Raw genomic sequence first — 8512 nt, 5'->3', positions numbered from 1 at the left:
CCTTCCTAGAGTGCAAAGAACATTGGCGTGACCCTGGTCAACACCCTGTTCAGCCAAGACCTCAGGAAAAAAATGATAGACCTCCACAAGTCTGGTTCATCCTTGGGAGCAATTTCCAAATCCCTGAAAGTACCACGTTCATCTGTACAAACAATAGTACGCAAGTATAAACACCATGGGACCACGCAGCCGTCATACCGCTCAGGAAGGAGACGCGTTCTGTCTCCTAGAGATGAACGTACTTTGGTGCGAAAAGTTTAAATCAATCCCAGAACAACAGCAAAGGACCTTGTGAAGATGCTGGAGGAAACAGGTAAAAAACTATCTATATCCACAGTAAAACAAGTCCTGTATCGACATAACCTGAAAGCCCGCTCAGCAAGGAAGAAGCCACTGCTCTAAAACCACCATAAAAAAGCCAGACTACGGTTTGCAACTGCACATGGGGTCAAATTTCGTACTTTTTGGAGAAATATCCTCCAGTCTGATGAAACAAAAATAGAACTGTTTGGCCATAATGACCATCGTTATTTTTGGAGGAAAAAGTGGGGTGCTTGCAAGCCGAAGAACACCATCCCAACCGTGAAGCACGGGGGTGGCAGCATGCTTGGGGGGTGCTTTGCTGCAGGAGGGACTGGTGCACTTCACAAAATAGATGGCATCATGAGGAAGAACAATTATTTTGATATATTGAAGCAACATCTCAAGACATTAGTCAGGAAGTTAAAGCTTGGTAGGAAATGGGTCTTCCAAATGGACAATGACCCCAAGCATACTTCCAAAGTTGTGGCAAAATGGCTTAAGGATAACAAAGTCAAGGTATTTGAGTGGCCATCACAAAGCCCTGACCTCAATCCTATAGAACATTTGTGGGCAGAACTGAAAAAGCGTGTGCGAGCAAGGTGGCCTACAAACCTGACTCAGTTACAACAGCTCTGTCAGGAGGAATGGGCCAAAATTCACCGAACTTATTGTGGGAAGCTTGTGGAAGGCTACCCAAAACATTTGACCCAAGTTAAACAATTTAATGGCAATGCTACCAAATACTAATTGAGTGTATGTAAACTTCTGACCCACTGGGAATGTGATGAAAGAAATAAAAGCAGAAAATAAATAATTCTCTGTACTATTATTCTGACATTTCACATTCTTAAAATAAATTGGTGATCCTAACTGACCTAAGACAGGGAATTTTACTAGGATTAAATATCAGGAATTGTGAAAACTGAGTTTAAATGTATTTGGCTAAGGTATATGTAAACTTCCGACTTCAACTTTAAATCATACCACAGATTCTCAATTGGATTGAGGTCTGGCCTTTGACTAGGCCATTCCAAGACATTTAAATGTTTCCCCTTAAACCTCTCTAGTGGAAGAAACACAAAAGAACTGTCAATCTCCCTCGGCCTGGGGCTCCATGCAAGAACTCACCTCGTGAAGTTGCAATGATCATGAGAACGGTGAGGAATCAGCCCAGAACTACACGGGAGGATCTTGTCAATGATCTCAAGGCAGCTAGGACCATAGTAAAAACAATTGGTAACACACTACGCCGTGAAGGACTGAAATCCTGCAGCGCCCGCAAGGTCCCCCTGCTCAAGAAAGCACATATATATAGGCCCGTCTGAAGTTTGCCAATGAACATCTGAATGATTCAGAGGAGAACAGGGTGAAAGTGTTGTGGTCAGATGAGACCAAATTCGAGCTCTTTGGCATCAACTCATCTTGCCGTGTTTGGAGGAGGAGGAATGCTGCCTATGACCCCAAGAACACCATCCCCACCGTCAAACATGGAGCTGGAAACATTATGCTTTGGGGGTGTTTTTCTGCTAACGGGACAGGACAACTTCACTGCATCAAAGGGACGATGGACAGGGCCATGTACCGTCAAATCTTGGGTGAGAACCTCCTTCCCTCAGCCAGGGCATTGAAAATGGGTCGTGGATGGGTATTCCAGCATGACAATGACCCAAAACACACGGCCAAGGCAACAAAGGAGTGGCTCAAGAAGAAGCACATTAATGTCCTGGAGTGGCCTAGCCAGTCTCCAGACCTTAATCCCATAGAAAATCTGTGGAGGGAGCTGAAGGTTCGAGTTGCCAAATGTCAGCCTCGAAACCTTAATGACTTGTAGAAGATCTGCAAAGAGGAGTGGGACAAAATCCCTCATGAGATGTGTGCAAACCTGGTCATTAAAATTATATGTCTTTGTCAGTGGGCAAACTTACAAAATCAGCAGGGGATCAAATACTTTTTTCCCTCACTGTATATTTCCTGTAGTTTTTTGACTTTATGTTTTGTTTTACCCCATATGTAACTCTGTTTTGTTGTTTTTATCGCACTGCTTTGCTTTATCTTCGCCAGGTCGAAGTTGTAAATGAGAACTTGTTCTGAACTGGCTTATTTGGTTAAATAAAGGTTAAATAATTTAAAAAAATAACTACAACATGTGTAGACATTACAGTGAAATGCTTACTTACAAGCCCTTAAACAACAATGCAAATTTTTTTTTATATATATTTTTGTTCTTTTTATACGGGGGGAATGGATCAGCTTAATATTGCAGATAGATTATATCTTCTATCAATGTAATTGTCTGCATCACTTCCAATCCCCCATGTTTTTTAAATTTATTTATATATATATATATATACTCCCCTTTATTACTTTTCAACCACACCATCCTTTCCCTACTTGGAGTAAATTAGTGAACAACAATGCCCAGGCCTCTACTTCCGGTCTATACTTACTATCTACACCTTATGGACAGAGTTAATTTTACAATAATTCTATTATATATATATATATTTTATTTTTTTTGCTCCTGAACTTCAACTACTCTCAACCTCTCCGATCATTTTCATGATGTCCTTCCGGTTTGCTTCTATATGCCATATCTTTCTAACTGTGCTCTTTCCCAAAAGCTCCCAACATACAACCTATATACTTATTATGGACACAGTATGCTTACATTATTAGCTATCTTTGTTATTATTTGTTGTTATTTGTTATTAGTCCCATCCTTCAACTCTATTCAATACCTCCCATTTTATCTCTTATCACCATCCATATAGGATTTCTATTTGCCATATATATTTCAATCGTACTGTGATGTTTTACAAAAGTTCTGAACCTTTCTATTCTCATTGCTTCTACAGATTGTGAATAAAAAAAACAAAACATTTTTGCTAAAAGTATTATTATATTATTGATTGATTGACTATGACTTTTCAGATCACCCAGTAATGCTATCTGCAAGGTTAGCTCCAGGTAAATATTGCAATCCTTTAGCCATTCCTGGACCTGTGTCCAAAAACAAGCTACAAATGGACAGAACCAAAACAAATGATCTAATGATTCTGTTTCTTCACAGCAAAATCTGCAGAACTGGGAATATTGTATCCCCCATATAAATAACATTCTATTGGTAGCAAGAATTTTATATAATAATTTAAATTGAAAGATTCTAATTTTTGAATCCGGTGTCGTTTTGCATGTCAGTTCATAAACACTATGCCATGGGATCGGTACGTCAAAGATCTCTTCCCAACTATTTTGCAATCTATATGGGACGGCTGTCAATCCTTTGGTCCTTAAGTGAAACTGATATACTTTTTTATTTATCACAGTTTTCCTTAACCAATTATGTTCTTTAATGCAAGGCCGACAGACAAGTTCCTTACTTTCTCCCCCTTCCACTTTCCTCTTCCACTTTTGCGGTAAGGCTGCAATTATTTTGTTGTAATTTTGGGTAGAGCAGACATTTCCATATGTTTTTGTTAGCTGCATGCGACATAGCTCCACCAGTCCTACCGATGATATCATTTACGAAGATTATACCTTTTTTAAACATTCTGTCAAAAAATAAAGGTTTTTTGTCAATTAGTATATCTTAATTTAACCACAATATTTGTTGCATTATTTGTTCTGTCGTTTTTGGAGGATTAAATTGAAATTGCAACCAACTTTCTATGGCTTGTTTTAGAAATAGTGACATTTGGGAGATTATTTCCTTTTCAAATAACTGAAAGTGAGAGGTTGTAATCTGAATAAAGGGAAAAAGGTATTTCTTGAACATTGGGTGAGACAATCTTACTAATTTGCTTGAGAACCAGTTCAGATTTAAGTATAACTTTTGTATGACTGAAGCTGTTAGTGATAGGTCTAATGCTTTAATTTTTAATAATTTCTGTCCTCCGAATTCATATTCATTATATAAATATGCTCTTTTAATTTTGTCTGGCTTGCCGTTCCAAATAAAATTGAATATTTTTTTCTCATATAATTTAAAAAACTGTTTGCTAGGCGTAGGCAAGACCATAAGCAAATAGGTAAACTGGGATAATACTAGAGTTAATCAGGATGATTTTTCCACAAATTGACAGGTATTTTCCTTTCCATGGTAGTAAGATCTTATCTATTTTTGCTAACTTTCTATAAAAATGTATTGAAGTGAGATCATTTATTTCCTTTGGGATATGTATTCCGAGTATATCCACATCACCATCAGACCATTTTATTGGTAAACTACATGGTAATGTACATTTTTTATTTTTAGTGATCCAATACGTAATATAGTACATTTGTCATAATTTTGTTGTAATCCAGAGAGGTTAGAAAATGTATCTAGATCCTCTATGAGGCTGTGGAGGGATTCTAGTTGTGGATTTAAAAGAAAACATGAATCATCAGCGTACAATGACACCTTTGTTTTTAAGCCCTGTATTTCTAATCCTCTGATATTATTATTGGATCTGATTTTAATAGCTAACATCTCGATGGCCACAATAAATAGATATGCCGATAGTGGACAACCTTGTTTCACTCCTCTTGACAGTTTAAAACTTTCTGAGAAATAGCCATTATTTACTATTTTACACCTAGGGTTACTATACATGATTTTGACCCATTTTATAAGAGATTCTCCAAAATTGAAATGATCCAGGCATTTACATATAAACCCCAGTCGAACTTTATCAAATGCCTTTTCGAAGTCTCCTATGAATAGCAGGCCTGGTTTCCCATATTTTCCATAGTGTTCTATTGTTTCCAATACTTGCCTTATATTATCTCCAATGTATCTTCCATGTAAAAAACCTGTCTGATTAGAATGAATAATATCCGACAATACCTTTTTAATTCTATGCGCTATACATTTTGCTAAGATTTTTGCATCACAACACTGAAGTGTAAGGGGCCTCCAATTTTGTAAATGGACTGGATCTTTATATTTTCCACTTGTATCCTGTTTCAGTAATAATGAGATCAGACCTTCTTCTTGAGTGTCAGATAATCTACCAACAATGCAGTTTTTTAAATAAAAAAGTAAAATAAAAAAAGTGTTAAGTAAAAATAAAATAAAAAAATAACTAAAGAGCAGCAGTAAAATAAAATAACAGTAGGGAGGCTATATACAGGGGGGTACCGGTACAGAGTGAATGTGCGGGGGTACCGGCTAGTCAAGGTAATTTAGGTAATATGTACATGTGGGTACAGTTAAAGTGAATATGAATGAATAATAAACAGAGTAGCAGCAGCGTAAAAGAGGGGGATGGGGTGGGGGTGGGGGGGGCTGTGCAAATAGTCAGTGTAGCCATGATTAGCTGTTCAGGAGTCTTATGGCTTGGGGGTAGAAGCTGTTGAGAAGTCTTTTGGACCTAGACTTGGCGCTCCGGTACAGCTTTCCGTGCGGTAGCAGAGAGAACAGTCTATGACTAGGGTGGCTGGAGTCTTTGACAATTTTTAGGGCCTTCCTCTGACACCGCCTGGTGTAGAGGTCCTAGATGGCAGGAAGCTTGGCCCCAGTGATGTACTGGGCCGTACACACTACCCTCTGTAGTGCCTTGCGATCGGAGGCCGAGCAGTTGCCATACCAGGCGGTGATGCAACCAGTCAGGATGCTCTCGATGGTGCAGCTGTATAACTTTTTGAGGATCTGAGGACCCATGCCAAAACTTTTCAGTCTCCTGAGGGGGAATAGGCTTTGTCGTGCCCTCTTCACGACTGTCTTGGTGTGTTTGTTCCATAATAGTTTGTTGGTGATGTGGACATCAAGGAACTTGAAGCTCTCAACCTGTTCCACTACAGCCCCGTCGATGAGAAGGGGGGCGTGCTCAGTCCTCTTTTTCTGTAGCCACAATCATCTCCTTTGTCTTGATCACGTTGAGGGAGAGGTTGTTATCCTGGCACCACATGGCCAGGTCTCTGACCTCCACCCTATAGGATGTCTCATTGTTGTCGGGACATACCCTTCCGGGATTTAACCTCCACAGGACCACCCTGTTCTGGACTTACCATTCCGGGATTTACCCTCCGCAAGGACCCCCCTGTTCGGGATTTACCCTTCCGGGATTTACCCTCCGCAGGGACCCCCCTGTTCCGGACTTACCCTAAATCTATGACAGGTCGTAACACAATGGGCCTACTGAATAAACTCAGGCTTTCTAGATCCGTACCCTATAATTTGCATTCAGCCTACGACTCTCATCTCCCCAAGATGTCAGAATGAGTGGTAACAGGTGTATGAACTGTGCCTACCTTACTTTTGGTGCCTACTCCTGCTCCACTGATATGGCCTCTCTAGTTCGACTGTAAATCGTGGTGAATCCTCCAACTTTTAGGTTCTGAACAAACAGTGTAAAAATTCAAATGGACAACTAGAAAAAGTTCAAACCAAGTTTATTCACCCACTGGGTCAAACAGCTGCAAAGACAAGGTATGATTACAAAAGCACATATATTTATAACCTTCAAAAAGACAGGGTCAATACAGCCAATACATCTCTGTTGCAAGGCAGGAACTTAATTGGTTCCTCTCACTGGTGTAGTCATAGCCCTGCCTGATACTAGAACCTTCGTGGGCATGAAAGTGTATGTGTGTGAGATAGGACTGTAGTAGGAGAGTCGTTGTGGTGGCCTCTCTGGCCCTCCTCCCAGAGGTTTCTTCTCACATCATCTGTTGACTTGACCTCAAGACACATTCCTCGCTCCTCCCTTGTTCCGCAGCTGGCCTGCCTTATCAGAGACTAACTATCGCACTTCGCCTCCCTCCTTAGAAACATGGAACAGAATCCAAGTCCGTATCTACCCTTCATTAACCCCAACAAATACATTCCTTATACGTGTACATTAATCAATAAGTTATAGTTTGGTAACATGTATAAGTATATTTCAAGCTAGAATCCAAAAGTAGCCTAGGCTTACTTCCTACCAAAAGCCTGTGACTTGTCTTATTCAATCAATGTGATTTTGTTTACTGAATCTCCGTCTGTATATTTGGTTATATATTGGGCAAATAAGTAGAGGTGGTATAGCAAATCTATTTGTTTTCTCATCTCAGAAACATTTAGCATGCAATAATGTAGCCTAAATAATTAAGCAGTAAGCCTAGTATTTTGCTCAATCGCGTACGGTATAGGCAACTCCAAACGGCCGCAGAGGTTGTAAAATACAGTATGAACACGAGACTCACATGTTGCGGTTCATTTATTGTTGAATTATTCAAGGCTCCCTTTGTTATTTCGTTTTCGTTTTATAAATAAAATGTTTGAATGAATGAATGAATGATTGATATACAGTGGGGGAAAAAAGTATTTAGTCAGCCACCAATTGTGCAAGTTCTCCCACTTAAAGAGATGAGAGAGGCCTGTAATTTTCATCATAGGTACACGTCAACTATGACAGACAAATTGAGATTTTTTTTCTCCAGAAAATCACATTGTAGGATTTTTTATGAATTTATTTGCAAATTATGGTGGAAAATAAGTATTTGGTCACCAACAAGATTTCTGGCTCTCACAGACCTGTAACTTCTTCTTTAAGAGGCTCCTCTGTCCTCCACTCGTTACCTGTATTAATGGCACCTGTTTGAACTTGTTATTAGTATGAAAGACACCTGTCCACAACCTCAAACAGTCACACTCCAAACTCCACTATGGCCAAGACCAAAGAGCTGTCAAAGGACACCAGAAACAAAATTGTAGACCTGCACCAGGCTGGGAAGACTGAATCTGCAATAGGTAAGCAGCTTGGTTTGAAGAAATCAACTGTGGGAGCAATTATTAGGAAATGGAAGACGTACAAGACCACTGATAATCTCCCTCGATCTGGGGCTCCACACAAGATCTCACCCCGTGGGGTCAAGATGATCACAAGAACGGTGAGCAAAAATCCCAGAACCACACAGGGGGACCTAGTGAATGACCTGCAGAGAGATGGGACCAAAGTAACAAAGCCTACCATCAGTAACACACTACGCCGCCAGGGACTCAAATCCTGCAGTGCCAGACGTGTCCCCCTGCTTAAGCCAGTACATGTCCAGGCCCATCTGAAGTTTGCTAGAGTGCATTTGGATGATCCAGAAGAGGATTGGGAGAATGTCATATGGTCAGGTGAAACCAAAATATTACTTTTTGGTAAAAACTCAACTCGTCGTGTTTGGAGGACAAAGAATGCTGAGTTGCATCCAAAGAACACCATACCTACTGTGAAGCATGGGGGTGGAAACATCATGC

Source organism: Coregonus clupeaformis, chromosome 37 (assembly GCF_020615455.1).
Source record: "Coregonus clupeaformis isolate EN_2021a chromosome 37, ASM2061545v1, whole genome shotgun sequence".
Taxonomy (NCBI): Eukaryota; Metazoa; Chordata; class Actinopteri; order Salmoniformes; family Salmonidae; genus Coregonus; species Coregonus clupeaformis.
Note: the sequence above shows the minus strand (reverse complement) of the source record.